The sequence below is a fragment of the Pipistrellus hanaki genome (assembly GCF_964339955.1).
Source record: "Pipistrellus hanaki genome assembly, chromosome: X".
Classification (NCBI taxonomy): Eukaryota; Metazoa; Chordata; class Mammalia; order Chiroptera; family Vespertilionidae; genus Pipistrellus; species Pipistrellus hanaki.
The window spans coordinates 6412851-6431527 of NC_140524.1; the positions used below are offsets into that span (position 1 = coordinate 6412851).

Below are 18677 nucleotides of genomic sequence, written 5' to 3' on the forward strand. Positions count from 1 at the left end.
ATCCCCTTTGTCCAGCATAATCACGCTGTATGTGTTCCCTGCCTGTTAGTCACGTAATAGCTACTGCACTTATCAGATCAACTGTGGCAGGATAGCAGTACTTGTGTTCAAGAAAGCCTTATTTTACTTGATAATGGCCCAAAGTGCAAAAGTAGCCTACAGCTGTGTCTCCATGCCTGCGTCACTCACCTCACTTTATCTCCTCACACAGGCATTGTATCATCTCGTATCATCACAAGAAAGGTGAGTACAGTACAAGATATTTTGAGAAACAGAGAGAGAGAGAGCACATTCACGTAACTTTTATTAGAGTATATTTTTGTTATTGATATACTTTACTAATAATTATTGCTGTTAATTTCTTACTGTGCCTGATTTATAAATGAAACTGTATCATAGGTGTATGTATAGGAAAAAACAGTATATCTAGGGTTTTGTACTACCCATGGTTTCGGCATTCACCTGGGGGGTCTTGGTATGTATCCCTTCACAGATAAGAGAGGACTCCTGTTTATGTCCTCCCTAGTAATCCCCTCATTCTAAAACTTATCAGGATCAAACACATCCTATATAGTGTGTGCCCATTCTCACTCAACTAAATAATGCCATAAGGTTACGGGGGGGGGGGGGGGGGGATGTGATCTTGCAACAAGGGACCCTATTCATTCATTCATTCATTCATTCATTCATGCAGGGGTTCTCAAAGTGTAGTTTCTGAACCAGTAGCAGCAGCATCTCCCTGGAAATGCCAATTTTCAGAAATTCTCCGGGCAGGCCCCAGCAATCTGTGCTTTTATAAACTCTCAATTGTGGAAATCCCTGGATTAGAAATCCTAGTGATGATGTTCACATTGTCAGCCAACAAAAGTACCATTAACCAACAAGACCAAGGCTACAGGCATGTTGGGTGCGGTACCTCTGCCAATTCAGTGTATAGTACCTTTCACAATCTCGGGACCTACTACTTGCCAAATTACTCGAAGCCTGGTTTTCAAGGAGGTAGCTCAGCTTAGCTGCTCCACCAGGCCTTTTTCAAATAGGCCAAAGGCCCTTTGGGTTTCTCATCTAAATCCTACTCAGACACACACACACTCCTTTGAGTGTTCTGTGTATATTTCAGCTCACAGCCCTGATCTGTGCTTCAATTAACTGACTACAGTTCACTTTGAAGACCAACCTGGGAACATTTTCTGTTTAGCAGCATTATTTTTCCTTTTAAACAAACCCAGATGAAAGAGGCCCTGCTAAAAAGAGCAGCCTTTAATGTTAGCCCTTATACATCACTGACATTGAGTTACAATGAAATCAAACAAATTATTCAAGGTTCTCACCTCCGTTTAAACTAGTAAGTTAATTGCTATAATCAATGGGCTACCTTTCACAAGTGTTTGCTTGAAAAGAGAAGAAATGCTTGCAGGTGAAATTTTTCAAAGTGAAGGAATCTGAGGACCAAATCTTGTTAAATGCCAACCGGTTCTCCCCCAGTCAATGAAGGAAAAGCAATCTCAGCACTGCCTCCCAGTTAGAAACATTGACTTCTGGCTACCAACGGAGCTGCTAGTTCAGTCAGGCCCTAACTGTTAGGGAAACTGGGAAACTGCACAGCACAGTTAAAAACAATATACAATATGCACCCCTATGTTCATAACAGCATTATTTACAAGAGCTAAGATCTGGAAATAGCCCAAGTGTCCATCAGTACATGAGTGGATAAAAAAGCTGTGGTACATTTACACAGTGGAATACTGTGCAGCTATAAAAAAGAAAGACCTCGCCCTAGCTGGTTTGGCTCAGTGGATGGACAGTTGGCCTGTGGACTGAAGGGTCTCTGGTTCGATTCTGGTCAAGGGCACATGCCCAGATTTCAGGCTCGATCCCCATTAGGGGACTTGCAGGAGGCAGCCAATCAATGATTCTCTCTCATCATTGATGTTTCTCTCTCTCCCTTTGTGACAACATGGAGGGACCTGGAGAGTATTGTGCTAAGCAAAATTAGCCAGTCAGAGAAAGACAAATATCACATGATCTCACTTATATGTTGAATCTAATGAAGATAGTAAAATAATTAACCAAATAGGTCCAGAGGCATGGAGGCATGGACCAGAATGACAGATTTCAGAGGAGAAGGGGGTAAAAGGGATGGAAAGAGATTAGCTAAAGAACATATATGCATATATACATATATAGCCCATGGACACAGAAAATAGTGAGGGGGAGGCCTGGGGTGGGCTGGAGCTGGATGGTGGAGTGTAAAGGGGTGGGTTGGAGGACATCTGTAATACTGTCAATACTAAAAAAGCAGGCATACTTCATTTTACTGCATTTCACTTTATTGTACTTCTCAGATATTGCCTTTCTTACAAATTGAAGGCAAGACCCTCCACCAGCAAAAGGTCCTTGAGAAGCAAAGATCTCTACATAAAAGAGTGGTGACAAGCAAGGCTTTGTCACTGGAACTCAGCATTTAACCCTGATGTTTGATTCAGGGATTAGATTGTACAGACTTTCCATGCCCTACTACCCTGTCCTCATAGCATTACCAGCAGGGCTTACACAGTTCAGGGAACTCATAAAGTCAATGAAAACAGCACTTTTAGAAAAACTGAAAAATTGCTTTATATTTAAAGAACATCTTGTTGTTTTAAAAATGCACATAAAGTATAGTTTTAGTTTAAGGTACATTAAGATAGCAACATAGGATAAGGCAGTGGTCGGCAAACCGCAGCTCGCGAGCCACATGCAGCTCTTTGGCACCTTGAGTGTGGCTCTTCCACAAAATACCACGGCCTGGGCGAGTCTATTTGAAGAAGTGGCATTAGAAGAAGTTAAAGTTTTAAAAATTTGGCTCTCAAAAGAAATTTCAATCATTGTAGTGTTGATATTTGGCTCTGTTGACTAATGAGTTTGCCAACCACTGGGATTTTTAATGATAGGATATCTGAGACTCTACAGTTAAATAATATTTTTCTGAAAAACTTGATATACATGTCCCCACCAGTTATTAGGGGGCCTGATCTTCTTAAGTCCTAGAGGATATGCTATAGAAGATCATGAAGCAACTTCAGAAGCTACTGTTCTGCCAGTGAGGGTCGGTGTTCAATGACAATTTGAGACGCTGTTATTCATGGAGAGATACTTAGATTTCAGGCTATATATGTGGATTAGAAGCTCTAAGGAGCATGTGTGGGTTAACCACAACATATGGAGGGGAGGGAGGAAAGAATTTATCACCCTATTGTTTACTCATTGTTTTCTACAGACTCTCACTCCTTTGTTTGCTTCTACAGTATAAAGTAAGAAAGATGTTTGGGGACTTCGCTGTGCATGTATCTATGTTATATGGTTATTTTTGTAACTTTTATTGCTTTATAAGCTCCAGACATTGCCTCTATCCCTTTCTTATGTGGCCTGGGTAAGCTAGTAAATCCTGTGTACTTCCAGTGTGTGGAACCTCTACTTTTCCACACACTTATCAAATAGTATTGAAGTTATCTCTTCATAGGTCTGTTTCCTCTGCTCCATTGGAAACTCGCTCAGGGAAGAGACTGGGTTTTTCATATCTGTGTCCCTAGCATCTATGGGTGGCTTAGTAGATGCTTATTAAACTGTTTTGGGGAAATTTGAACATTGTAATCTAAAACTGCCTTATATACAGTATGTGTTCCGCGTACATCTTTACAAGGCCTCAAAGTATATGGCACTTTATATGGTTTACCAAATGCTTTCACATTGCCACATGATCCCCACCACAAACCTGTTAGGAAGCAAGTCAGATATTATGATTGCCATTTGAAACGTAAGGAAACTGGCTCAGAGTAGTTAATTGACTCATACAAGGCCACATTGCTAATATGAACTCACTGGGTACTCTGAGTCTACCCTGTTGCTCTCCAGTGCCCATGTTTTTCTACTTTCTATAAAGAGGAAACTGAGAATGTTTACACCAACATGGTTTACTGGATTTAGGATTTACCAGATTCTTCTCTGGATAAGAGCAAGGTAAAAAACCTGCTAGTCATTAAGAGCAGCAGAATCAACCAATCTTGAAGCCAGCCCTTTCCTTGGACTTCCTGTTATGTGAGATAACTTTGACTTAGAATAGGAGTTTCAGTTACTTGCAGCCTAAGTCAAACCTGGTATATGATACCTGCTTCCTGAGAAACACTAAGTTCTTTGAAAATAGGGCTTAACCATTCTCTCACTCTGGTCTTCTCTACAGTAATCACAGCTGGGCTGGCTACAGTGAGTGAGGGGAAGGTGAATCTCAGAGAAAGTCTGTCAGAGAGGTTACTGAAACAAAAATTCGCCTGTTGCTCAAGGAACAACCAGTTATGAAGCCATGTTAATGAAGCAGAAGCTGACAACCAATTCAAGAGGGATGCAATGTATTCTCCACCCCAACCCCACAAGAGAATATTTCTCCTGGCAGTTTGAGGAGAAGGGGCACGAACATTTACATCACTTCCAATAGACAGTCCTCAGGCCCTCTTAGAGAGACTGAAAACCAGCACCTCCCCAAATGGCAGCAGTCTACAATTACTCACATTAGAGCAACAGTTTCACCACCAAACCCCAAAGGGCTTTATAGTACTACTAGAGGCCCAGTGCATGAATTTGTGCACGGGTGGGGTCCCTCTGGGTGGTCTGCAGGGATCGGGCCAAAACCCACAGTCCAAGGCTGCCTACAGCTCCTACCTGCTGCTCCTGCTCATCCCAGCCCCACTGTGCCTGCAGCATCCAATCAGACCGGATTGGAAGAGGTTGACGCTGCCAAAGCAGCTCTTGACAGACATGAGCCCTGTCTGGTACCTATGCTGGTACCCTCCCAAGGGGAGTGGCCTGTGGGATCAAGCTGAAACCAGCTCTCCAGCATTGGCCCTGGATTGTGAGAGGATGCAGGCCAGGCTGAGGAACCTCACTGGTGCAAGATCAGGCTGAGGAGGGAATGTGGGAGGGCTCCAGGGTGTGTCTGGCTCATCTCACTCAGTCCTGATTGGCCAGACCTCAGCAGCAAGCTAATCTACCAGTCAGAGCATCTGCCCCTGGTGGTCAGTGCACATCATAGCAACCAGTTGAGCAACCTTTGCATATCATTAGCATATTACTCTTTGATTGGTTGTTCAGTTGTTCTGTCTATTTGCAGATTACCCTTTTATTTTATAGAATAGGTAAGGAAAACTTCCAGAGATATGACTTTATGTCTCAGCTCTATTAAGAATTTACTGTGATTGAGACACACTCTTAAAATACTTCCACTTCCATAGTAATAGAATGGAAATGATATTTCCTCTTTCCTTCCCCTTCAAGGACACTTGAAATGTGAATAATTAATTAATGAGGTATTATTGAGACCAGGAAAGTGCTTTGCACCAGCTTCAGGTCTAGATTCTGGAGTAGATTATAGGATTACAAATAGAACGGCCCATCTACCAGCATGCTCTATGTTAAGAAACAAACATGTATTGCGTGTTCACTACATGCTGGATTATGAGCTGGGCTTTGGGACTACATTAATGAGTAAAACACTGTTTCTGCCCTTAAGTTTCTAGTATACTAAGAGACAGGTGTACAAATTCAGGCATGAAACATGAGGGTTTCAGTGTTGTTGAAATCTGTGGGGAGAACTTGTGAGAGATGAGGCCATAAAGATGAGCTGGGATTAGATGAATTGTGAATGTGAAGATAATCCTCAAAATATTTAAAAACCAGAACACAAGAGCACTGACCAAGCAGAATGGATGCAGGTCAATAAATGAAACAGTATTCTTCAGGTTCTCTGCTGTGCTGGGCACTATCATTTTAGTTGCTGGGTCCCGAGGAGTGAGAAACAGTGCAGCAAGAGGGGTCTTGAGGCAATGCAGAGGAGCAGCTCTGAATATCAAAGTATTCCACAATTTGAAAAAGGTGTAGCTATATTAGTGCCCCACTTCAATGTCATGTGAATGATCATGTATGCTACCTTGTGGGCATACAAGAGCCCAGGAATTCTATGTGGGTTGGAAAGAGCAATTCAGCAGCAGTACAGAGGATGGAATGGATTGGGGCAGCATGAAATCAGGGAGATAAATGGAAAGGCTTTGCAATATACCAAAGATGGTAGATAACAGGGCTTAGTGCAGGGGCAACAGAGCATGCATTTCTATAAGCAGGCCTAAAAAATACTTGCACAAATCCCCATATCAACATATCACTTTCGTTTTCCAGTATTTTTATTGTCATGGTTCTAATATCCTAGTCCAATACAAGCTTGCACACACACACACACACACACACACACACACACACACACAAGCCCACGTTTATATTTGTGTGACAGATCCTGTTTAACTATGAACACTTAGCTAGTGGCTAGCAGGCTATAATTATGGCAGGCAAGAGGCCTGCCAAGAAAAAATCATTCAAATACTGAGGTCATCCTATTCCCAGCTGCAGGAGAGTGGCTACAGTATAAACACCTGCCTTCATAATACCAACTTATATTATGGATAGTCCTCTCTACTCTTCCAAGTACAACTATGTCATTTGTTCTCTTAACAATGGTCCTAGGAGGTGGGTAAGACTAATAGTATTTAGTTGCAATGTATAGATAGGGAAACTGATGTTCTTAGAGAAAGGACTTGTCCAACGTCACTCACAATTGATCAGTGGTAATACTAGGACTAAGATGCATTTGGCCTCTTGGTCTCATATTACTCTCAACTTTTCATATGGCTTCTTTCAGACATGGATAACTCTAGATCATTCTTGTTCCTACCTCCTGCATACTAATATCCATTCAATACATTCTAATGGACATCTCTGAGAGGATACTGCAAGTGACTGGGCATCTTCAATCCTGTCCTCCAACGCAGTGCTGCTCAGGTCTCACCATCCCATCCAGGAAATGTGCCCTGGGACCCCAGTTCAGTAACCTTATCCTTTAATATTACCCTTTAATATTTAGTCTATGTTACTGCATTAGTGCTTTCATTACACTTTCATATTGTGTTCTGATTACTCCATCTATGACTTCTGGTTCCCTGGCTTCTTTTCTTCTGCCTGCCTAGCACAAGGCTTGGCACACAAGGGAACACTTAGTAAAGTGTTGTTAATGGATGGCTTGATCCAATAAAGCCTTACTCTGGTATCAGAATGCCTGAAATCACCAGTTCACAACAAAGCACTCTGTGTGTGAAAGAGAGAGAGAGAGAGAGAGAGAGAGAGAGAGAGAGAGAGAGAGAGAGAGTTTGCAGCCATGCACCACTCATCCAATGACCCTGAGGGTAACTAAATCAATGCTGTCAAACTGCAGCATCAGCACATAGTTATTTTACATTCCAGTAGGAATTGAAGCAAGGAAACTTTCCCCCCTAATTTTTAAAAAATAAATATTGCTCTAGTTCCAAGTGGTATATTTTTGACATCTTGTGTACATTTCTGAAATAGAGTCCAGATGAGAAACCAGCTCGTGTGTATGTCCATCCCAATCTGAGAACAGTAGATCCTTATTCATGGACAGTTTCATTTCTGAGATCCCAATTGCAGAAAAAAGACTAGAGAGCAAGCAGGTTATAGGAAAGAACAAAGTCTACATGGAAATGATTGTTAAAAAAATCTCTTTCAGGCTTGGGAAGTAAGACTAGGGCATGAGGAAAAGAATGAAATGCTAAATTTTCATCCTTCCTCTCTCCCACAGATTTCTAAGGGATGTGAATGGGAAGGCAGATGATGGCTGCTGCTAAGAAGGCAAGATACTTGCACAACACCTCTTAGATGTGAGGATGGCCAAAATCAGATGAACATTTATGAAGAGGACTGGGTAAAGCAGTCCCAGAGAACACCACTCACTAATTACCTGGTGAGAAAAGCCTCCTCATAGTCCCAACTGAGGGTGAAGGGATCATTTACAACATGCAACATTGCCCAAGTATCTAATGTAGTGGGTACTGTGCTTAGAACTTATCAACATCAACTACTTTTCCCTATTGGGATTTATATTCCATTTTACAGATGAGGAAACTGAAGGAGAGAGAGGGGGAGAGAGAGAGAGAGAGAGATTAAGTTATTTACCCATTATGGTTGACTCCATAATCTGGGCTCTTTCCTTTTCACCTCTCTGCTTTCCCGAGGTATATTCAGTGAGCTCTGGAAACAAGAAGAGAGCTGAAAACCCCTCTCCAGTAAGCCTAAGGTTTCACTTGGTCTTAAATGATGAGTGGAATACACCCTGATGGAGAAAAAGAGAAAAATGGTATTCATTCCTGGCTGAAGGAGTAACAGATGCAAAGGGACTAATACAGGAAAGGAAAAGGCATGTTCAGAAAAATTGTAAATAGTTTTGTGGGGTTACCAGGGGTGTGGACACGTGAGGCTTCAGCAGTTGAGGTCAGTTTACATATCATGTAAGGAATGTGGGCTTTCTCCTTAAGGAAATGAGAAAGACTGGAAGAGAAGGGAGTAGAGGTCAGACCTCTGTTTTAGAAAGAGCACTGTGGCAGCCATGTGGCCAAACAGTACAGAAAAGGCACTGATTGGCTGCAGAGACTGAGTTGGGAAAGTATGATGGTAGATAGTCAAGATGAGGATCAGGGTGGTGAAGCAAATGGAGGAGCAGCTTGGAAAATGCTGCCTCCAGAACAGTCACTGAAAGTCAGTCTCAGTCTAATGTCAAAGCTGGGATTGCAGGCTTTGCTACATCTACCCCCACAGCCCTTAAACGCTATGTGTGTTGCTTTGGCTTCACAACTAGTAACAAGTCTTGCTTTGTCCTTTGGGGCCTCCCTATTTGTCTCCATCTTCTAAGCTGGCGGCTTTGTAGCTCCCCTGGGCCTAGCCTAGCCCAGCTGGCTAGGGAGGGTGCAGAGAAATCAGGTAGGCTCCAACCAGAAAGAGTCCTGATTAGCACATGTTTCACATTCCGCACATTGCATGGCAATTCAAAATCAAATCCTATGGGATTGTTTGCTTAAAGATTTGGGATTGGTTTGAGGCTTCTTCTTCTTCTTTTTCTTTTTCTTCTTTTTTTTATTTTTTTTTTATTAAGTATGTTTCTGGACTGCAGCTTTTTCCTCTGTCCTTGAGTTAAGTAATAGCAGAGGGGGAGAGAAAATGAAAGTTTTCTCAATGTGGAAAAGATGTTTCTGGAAAAGTCCGAGGAGGGAGGGAAATCCAGTGTGGGGGCCCACAGCAATGTTCAGGGAAGGCCAAAGAATGCGACTGTTGGTGGGTGGGGATGCGGGGTGTCTGTGAGGGCAAGTGTAGAGAAGTCAGGCAAAAGTCTACCTAAGGGAAGTGGCCTCTAACACACAGCCCAGCTCTAGCCCTTGGCTCCTCTGCAGTCAGCACTCAGATTGATTTTGTTATGCCTATTCAGCCCACTAGCAACCACTAATTTTTTTATTATCTCTACTAGAAACCCAGTGCACGACATTCATGCACTGGGGGGTGGGAGCGACCCTCAACCTGACCTGTACCCTTTAGCAATCCAGGAGCCCTCAGACATCCTTAGAGCTACCATGGAGGTGGGAGAGGATCCCACAACCACCATTGCATTCACTAGCCATCAGCCTGGCTTGTGGCTGAGTTGTGGTCCCCCTATGGGAGCACACTGACCACCAGGAAGCAGCAGCTCCTGCATTGAGCGTCTTCCCCCTTGTGGTCAGTGCACATCATAGTGACTGGTTGTTCGGTCAATTTGTATATTACCCTTTTATTATATAGGATAATTTTGCCTTTCTAAGAATGTCATAGAGTTGGAATCATACACTATGTATCCTTTTCAGATTGGCTACTTGCACTTATTAACACATTAAGTGCCCAGTCAGTCACCAGTGACTGACACTATACTTTCTGTCCAGAAGACAAAACAGGCTGTGCGCTTAATGTGGTAATATGCATTAAGGTTTTCTCCATGCCTTTTTATGGATTATTCCTTTCTCTTCAGCTATAAAAAATATTCCATCCACAGTTTATTTATCAATTTACCTACTGAAGGGTATTTTGGTTGCTTCCAAGTTTTGGCAATTATGAAAAAAGCTACTATAAACAAACATGAGTTTTCAACTCCTTTAGGTAAATACCAAGTAGTGTAACTGCTGAATCATTTGGTTAAGAATGTGTTTAGGCTGAAACTGTTTTGGCTCAGTGGATAGAGCGTCGGCCTGTGAACTGAAAGGTCCCAGGTTCGATTCCGGTCAAGGGCGTGTACCTGGGTTGCGGGCACATCCCCGGTAAGGGGTGTGCAGGAGGCAGCTGATTGATGATTCTCTCTCATCGATGTTTCTAACTCTCTATCCCTCTCCTTTCCTCTCTGAATATTTAAAAAAAGAAAGAAAGAAAAAGAAAGAAAGAAAGAAAGAAAGAAAGAAAGAAAGAAAGAAAGAAAGAAAGAAAGAAAGAAAGAAAGAAAGAAACAAAGAGTTTAGTTTTGTAAGGAACTGCCAAATTTTCTTGCCTAGTTGCTATACCATTTTTAATTCCTACCAGCAATGAATGAAAGTTACTGTTGCTCCACAAACGTGTCAGCATTTGATGTTGTCAGTGTTCTAGATTTTGGCCATTCTAATATGTAAGTGGGGTCATGGTATTGTGTTAATTTGCACTTCCCTGATGACATATGATATGGGATATATTTTCATATACTTACCCTCTGCATATCTTCTTTGATTGGGAATCTGTTAAGACCCTTGGCCCAATTTGTTAAAACTATTATTCATAAAGATATATGTACCACTGTGTTCATTGCCACATTATCTATGATAGCTAAGACTTGAAAAAAACCTAAGTGTCCTTCAGTGGATGATTGAATAAAAATATGGTACAATGGAGTACTACTCAGGCATAAAAATTATGAAATATTGCCATTTGCAACAACATGGATGGATCTTGAGAGCATCATACTAAGTGAAATAAGTCAGATGGAAAAGGACAAGAACCATATGATTCTACTCATGTGGGATATAAAACAGAAAGCCACAAGTGAACAAACAAACTAATAAACATAGGCAATATTATGATGATTACCAGAGGGAAAGAAGTCTGGGGGAAGGGGAAGTAGTAAAGGATAAAGGAGGTCAAATATATGGTATCAGAGGGAGACTAGATTTGGGTGATGAGCACACAATTCAACATACAGATGATGTATTAAAGAATTGTACACTTGAAACATATAATGTTATTAACTAATGTTACCCCAATAAACTTAATTTATAAAAGAAACAAACTGGAAAAAAAAAAAGATCTTTGGCCCACTTTTTAATTGAGTTGTTTTTCTTATTGTTGAGTTGTTTGTATATTTAGGATAAAGTCCTTCATCAGATGTATCTTTGCAAATATTTTCACCCAGTCTAGTGGATTGTCTCTAATTCCCTTGACAATGTATTTTACAGAGAAGTTTTTAATTTTAATGATCTCCACCTTATCAATTATTTCTTTCATGGATCATGCCTTGGTGTTATATCTAAAAAATCATTGCATTACCTAAAGTAACCTAGATTTTTCTCCTATGTGTCTTCCAGTAGTTTTATAGTTTTACATTTAGGTTTATGCTGTATTTTGAGTTAATTTTTGTGAAGGGTTTAAGATCTGTATATTGATTCATTGCATATAAATGTTCAGTTGTTCCAACACCATTTGTTGCAAGGGCTATGTTTGCTCCATTGTATTATCTTTGTTCCTTTGTCAAAATATCATTTGATTATATTTATGTGGGTCTATTTCTGGGCTCCTCACCCTGTTCCATTGGTCTATTGTCTATTCTTTTATCCATACCACATTGTCTTGAATATTGTAGCTTTATAGTAAGTTTTAAAGTGAGGTAATGTCAGTCCTCCAACTTTGTTCTTCATCTTGAATATTGTGTTCTTTATTCTACAACTTTTGCTTCTCCATATAAACTTTAGAATTTGCTTATCAATAACCAGCAGGGATTTTGATAGGGATTGCATTAGATATACAGATTAAGTTGGGAAAAGTGACGTCTTTATAATATTGAGTCTTTCTATCTATGAAACATGGAACACCTAGCCATTTATTTAGTTCTTTGATTTCATTCATTGAACTTTTTGTAGTTTTCCTCATATAGTCCGTGAACATATTTTGTTTGATTTATACTGAAGTATTTAATTTTGGGGAATACTAATGTAAATGGCATTGTGTTTTATTTAATAAGGCTCTTTTTTTTTTTTTCAAAATAGATATTTTAAATAATGTATTATAATAACTCTGGATTCTGTTCACACTGAGTCACCTCTAGTTCAGCATAGTTAGTGTTTAGCCTATTATCAAATAGAGGGTTTTCTTAAGCACCCAGACTCAATTAGACATCTATCCTTCGCCAATGTATCTTTGTATAGCTTGTGGAATGCCTTCACAATTCAGGAACTTTTTTATTCTACCCCACATTCAAATAGAGTTTAGAAGTTCTATAACATTTCTGGTTGCCCCTACACAGGGTTATCCTTGTACATGGATACAGCCTTCCAGGAAACAAGAGAGGTTGATCTTAGTAGGGCCTTTTTTGATGGTTTATTTGCCTAGATCTCTCTGTTAAATATCTGGCTGATCTGCTCTTTTTTTGTTTTCTACTAATATATAATTGCTCTTCTCCTTTCCACTACTATGATCTCTATGGTTTTCAATAACACCTTTAAGCATGCGTTCATTTCATGCTCTGTTCTGAAGACAGTCAGCCTCTATAGTCTGTGCTTCTATGCTGGGTGGGGAGAGGGTGATATGGCAGTCTGTGTCTTCTGGAGTGACACCTATGCCCTAGAGCTCTTGAGATCCTTGTCTGACAAGTACAACACCTGGGCTCAGGCACTGGATCTTTGAGGGAAGAAATGGGGGACCCTGGGTTCTTCAACTGCCACTCAATTTGCTGTACTTATCTAGGATATTGACTCCGTCTTAGGAGTGAGAGATGGGCAGGGCAGTCTACTTGGCCATCCCCACCCAGAATAAATTTTCCATAACACAGAACTAGAGGGCAGAATAAAAATCACTTACAGCCTGCCAATGCCAAAGTAAAACAATAGCCCTACAACCAGATCTGGTGAAGAAGAGAACCCCTGTTTTTTGTTTTGTTTTGTTTTTATTCTTATTTATTTATTTATTTATTTATTTATTTTGCTGTGCCCACCTAGAATAAATCTTCTGAAATATAAACTTGAAGGAGAGGTAGGAGCAAGTCTTAGCTCAAATGCCTCAGATGCCAATCCTTCTTGCCAAGACTCCATAAACTTTCTTAAATAAAAGCTTTCTAATTTTTTGCATGCCTTTAAACTAATTTTCAGACACTAAAAGAAATGTTGGTGATTTTAACCATTAGAATAATTATTTCACTGGGTCTGCTGAACATGGCCATTCCAGAAGTTGCTGACAGAATTACTTATCTTAATTCAACACATAATTAAGTGAACATCTACTAGGTTGCAGGTATACTGGGTTCATTTTAAATAATAGCTTCATTAAGGTGCATCTGACATACATTAGCCCCAAAAGTTTCTTTGCCTTTATACTACCATCCGCCCTTCCCTGCCCTCTTCTCAGACAACCATTGATTATCTTTCTGTCACTATTGATTAGTTTTTGTGTCTCTTTTTAATGTACAAAGTAGGTTGGTGGTAAAGTTTATCCTTACTAAGAAACCCACCTCAGCCAGATTGCTCTTTTGTTGTGAGCAGAATATTTTAGGGATTTCCTTTTTTCCTCTAGTTCAAGATTCCTCAATAGAAAACAATGATTCTAGCAACCAAATTCCACTGAAAGGGGGGCCTTGGTAACTAGCTTACCAGACACATGTACATAATGTTTATAGATATCCAAAAAAGGCAGCAACATTTCACTTCTGTTTGGGTTGGTAAATCTAAGTCCTTGCATTTAAAGAACTGTGCACCAGAGCATAAGTAGTACCTTATTCTCCTGAGTTCTTCTCACAATCTTTGCTCGCATGCCATCAAGGGCTATTAAGCAACCTATTGTATCCCTATGTTCTTTAAACTGCTAGTGGAATCTGAAGGAACCAGGGTGACACAGTTCCTATATGAACACAGGAATTGAATCTCCAAATCATGTACATAATATTGTTTCTTTCACTCTCCAATAGGAAAATGATACTGTAGCTTTAAGTGGCTTAGTTGCTATTAACTGAAATTGTTCCTAAGAACAATGATTTATTGCTTGCCAAGCACTATACTAAGTGGTACAGAGTTGTTAACCTCATAATTCTCATAATAAGCCCACAAGGTTGGTAAATTGTTCATAATTTAACACAAGACAAAGCTCAGGTAAGGTGAGGTCAAAGGACTTGACCTAGATTATACAGCTAGTAGATAGCAGAAGTGGAACTCAAACTCATATCTGATACCAAGGCTATCATCTTCACTCTACTATAATGTCTGATTGCCAAGCTTAGGAATTACCCTCTGCACCCCCAAAATTCTCTCTTGGAGGAGAATTCCAACAATATGGCCTTTCATTGATGTGTCACTAAGTGCCACTTGGTTCCCTGTATTTTTATTTCTTCTATGAAAACATACCTCATTGCCTGATTGTTGTGGTTCAATGGTTGAGCATTGACCTATGAACCAGGAGATCACAGTTCGAATCCTGCTCATGGCACATGCCCAGGTTGCTAGCTTGATTCCCAGTGTGGGGCGTGCAGGAGGCAGCCTATCAATGATTCTCTCTCATCATTGATGTTCTTATCTTTCACTCCCTCTACCCTACTTTCTGAAATAAGTAAAAAATATATTTTTTGAAAATCCTACATCATTTTTTCAGAGGAATTAAAAGAACTAATTCATATATATGTTCCTCCTTAGAAAGAACACAGGAATCTTAATAGCCAGAAAATCTGTGAATGAATTCAGATTCAGGCTGTGATCTTAACTGTTTAAGTGAATAGCATAAACTTTTTTATTATATTAAAAGTATCCATGATTACTGTCTTGGGATTTTGTAATACTTGAAAAAAATAATTTCTCACCAATAGCTATCCATGCAATAGAGTTCTAATTTAGTTGTGCTGTGTCAGAAATAGGCAATGCTACTGGCTGCAATAGTTTTACAAGATCAACTTTACATAGTTGAAGCCAAGTTGCCAGTGTGTGTTATATATGTTTCATGCAAGATTCCCCTTCTCTAAAGTGCTAAAAAGAAATAAACTGAATAGAGCTACTTGGCTCAAATTAGAATTCAAGTTCAAAGCAGTTACTGATTCTCTTCAATAGAGGGCAGTAGTGGGCAGGGCAAAGCTGGCAGGAAGAAAGACGTTAACTTCTATTGTGCACCCATTAAGTGTTCAGGCACAGTGCTTAATGTTTTACAGATAGTATCTTATGAGTCATGACAATCACCCAAAGAGGTGAATAAATTAAGCTAAGATCTGGTGCCCATCATTTCAATTCCACCATGCTGTTTTTTGAGAAGTATTCCAAAGTCCCATAACTGAGCGCTTATACTTGAGGAACTAAAAGAGCAGCTCACCCAGGACATAAAAGGTCCTACATATGATGGAAACTTACAAATCTGGACTGGATGGAACAATGGGAAGCATTTAACAAGGATAACATGTAACAAGTTACAAACTTTGGAACCAGTGACAAGATGGAAATTATCTACAAGAAGTGGTTTAGATGACTGCAAACCTGACATAAGAAACAGTTGAGTAGGCTTTGGTTCAGAGGCAGATTTTAGTTCCTTAAAAGAAATAACCTTCTAATAGGTAGAGAAACCTCTAGGAGAGAGCACAACTCAAAACTGGCATGAGTTGCTTTGTAGATTAGGTTATAAAGATGACCCCCCTCCTCCCAGGAATTCTTGATACTCAGATTTTGAGCTGATCAAGATTCCCAGAATGACTCTTTACCCTTTTCAACTGAAGGAATTAACATTTCCCGAGAAGGAACTGGTTGGTTAACAGCACTTAGGAGCCAAAGCATTCAGACCATTAGAACAATTCTACTTAGAACTTGTCCACAGAACTAAGAAATTAATTATAAGAGAAATTCTGAGATTGCCTCACAAGAGGGAGCCAGTGGTATTCCATTGGAATCTGGGCATTGAACCAATTCACTTGAAGGCTACAAATGTACCTTTTGCTCAAAGAAACAAACAAAAAAAAAGATCAAAAAGTTTAATCATTTCATTAAACAAGAGGTCCCTGAAATACACATACACAGGGTATAATATCAAATAAAGCTTAATGATGGTAAATCCAGAAATACGCAACCCCAGCCAGATCTGAATAAATAACTCAATTACTCAGTCAGCATTTACTTGGTTCAGCCTGCTGAATGCCAGTCTCTGTTCTGTTTAATGGAGGTTACAGAGATAAGAAGGCACAATACCCATCTTAGAAATGGTCACAATTTAAAAGAGTGATATCCTCATAGATAATATACTCCCTAGTATGAGCAAATCTACACTACAGATCTATACAAAAGACTGTGGGACCACAGAAAGGGAATGAGAGTTGGAATGAGGGAAAGATATACAGAGAATATGTCATGTGAGCTAGACCATGAAGAATGGTTGAGAGTTCACCATGTAGAAGGAACATTTTAGCAAAGGGTAAAACATGCAAAGACAAGGAAGTGGGAAGGATCTTGGTACATTTAAAGAAAATAGTTCATCAGATACGGATTGTTTAAGGCAGGGGTCTTCAAACTACGGCCCGCGGGCCACATGCGGCCCGCAGAGGAGTCTGATCCGGCCCGCCAGGTTTTTTGGGCAGTGAGCGCAGCCGAGGTGTTACAGTAGGAATTAGTAGTTCATATAGTCCGGCCCTCCAGCTCTCTGAGGGACCGTGATCTGGCCCCCACTTTAAAAAGTTTGAGGACCCCTGGTTTAAGGCATAGGATATATGAGGAAGTAGTGAATCAACTTCTTGGTATTCTTGCTATGAGTAGATTCTCTTTCAACAGGCTCACCAATAACTGAACTGGCCTCCATTGCTGACCCAAGACTTGACTGTGCCCTTGCCATTAGAAATCTGGTTGTTACAAGACCTCCATCATCTATCTCTTGAGAGTTATTGAAGCCACAGTGAACTGGTGTTGAAAAACAGAGATGTTTCTTTGGGACTTCAAGCTGGTAATAAACCATCTCATTATTTTGGTCTCTTCCAGGCAGCACCTCCAGGAATGGAATGACTATTATGAAGGTGTTTACTAGAATCTATGCCCAGATCTGCCAGTGATGAGACCCTATTACTGAGAGACAAAAAAGGAGTGCCACATGTGCCAGTCTACCTGGCCAAACTAGCTACTAAAGACTTATGTTTTTTCCAGAGGGAAGTGTCCAAAGGACTTCCATCAGGAATCCTTATTGCTGCTATTACAGACCCTTCTTAAAGAGATAAACTCCTGCATTTGTGGGTAGCCTCCTTTTTAAAATGGTTTAAAGTGGTTCTGTTTCTACTGCTAAACCTCTTTTGACACAGCCAAATCTGTTATTTTTAATTGCACTGATCTCAGTTGATTTTAAGTCCCATAAGAGAAGAAACCTTACCTATAATGTTCATTATCATCCTTGGTCATCCTCAAGCAAATACTCAGGTTGGAAAATGGTAAACAGCAGTGGAGCAGTGCTGAACATTTAATAAAAGCTCTCTAATCACAGCTTGGTTAAGATTGTTCTCAAATGGGCCTAGAAGAGGCTGGCCATTAAGACTTTTTAAGTCATTAAGACATCACTTAATATGATACTCCATATTACACAGGAAGACTCTGTCATGCTATGTAAAAATAAGAAAGTTTGAAGACTTGCCTTCTTTACCTTCACCCAAGGTTTCATAAAGACATACATAGAAGAGAATGTATTTTAGAAGCACTGTTAATTGAACCTATCTTTATTCATTTTTAACAAGACAATTGATTTTGTTAAGACTTATGAGGCAATGAAAAATTCTCTCCACTCTAATTGAAATTGTGGAGTCTTATGCTAAACATTGCTCAGATTATAGATGGATGCATGTAGTACCACGTCTTTAATCAACTGTGAAATTGTTGCTCCTAGGGTGATGTGACAATACAACCAAAACAATAATGAAACTTTTCTCCTCTATAACTATCAGGCATTGAATTCTCAGCTATAACTCCAGGGAAAACAATGGATAGCTAGTATTTCTCTACCTACCAGAATCTAAACCTAGCCTACCAAAAGGGTGACTCTCTATCAGTCTATCAAAATAACATTATCTAAGGAGTTAATGATATTCTGTAAATCAAGAAGAGCTGGGGTTCACGGTTAGATTTTTGTCCAGGTTGGTTTCTGTGTAGTTTGAGGGAAATCAGAACGTGACCATAGTCATTTCCTTTAGAAACACTGGGCTGTATTGTTGACAGCTCCGTATCTACTTCTACTACTACCCAGCATGACACTAACACTATCAGGGAAATAAAAAGTCTTCCCTCATCTTAGAACTGTTCTTTATCATGTCAAATACATGCTGTATCTACTTCACATTATTAGTATTTAATTATAATTAACCTATTACTTTCTTTTTTATTAATTTCTTTATTGATTAAGGTATCACATATTTGTCCCAAACCCCCCATTCAAATCCCCCACCCCCACTCCCCTCATGCCCCCACCCCCCTATTGTCCTTGACCATTGATTAGGCTCATATGTATGTACATAAGTCCTTTGGTTGATCTCTCCCTTTTATCCCCACCCTCCCTCTGAGGTCCAACAG

At 40.0% G+C, this 18677-nt stretch overlaps 1 protein-coding gene and 1 long non-coding RNA gene across 5 annotated transcripts in view; one reads left to right on the forward strand and one right to left on the reverse strand.

Moving 5' to 3' along the window:
- Positions 1-18677, reverse strand: part of SHROOM4 (shroom family member 4) — a 192312-nt gene that overhangs the window by 128074 nt on the left and 45561 nt on the right. Inside the window, exon 2 of one of the 4 annotated variants that reach the window (XM_084870955.1) lies at positions 8050-8124. The exons of the other annotated variants lie outside the window; for them this stretch is intronic. The gene's annotated coding sequence lies outside the window, so the exon portion shown is untranslated. The remainder of the gene's footprint in view (positions 1-8049; positions 8125-18677) is intronic. 4 annotated transcript variants of the gene reach the window in all.
- Positions 48-18240, forward strand: LOC311615647. Its single transcript, XR_014793783.1, has 3 exons — positions 48-243; positions 7676-7837; positions 16905-18240. It is a non-coding gene; the product is annotated as an uncharacterized lncRNA (long non-coding RNA).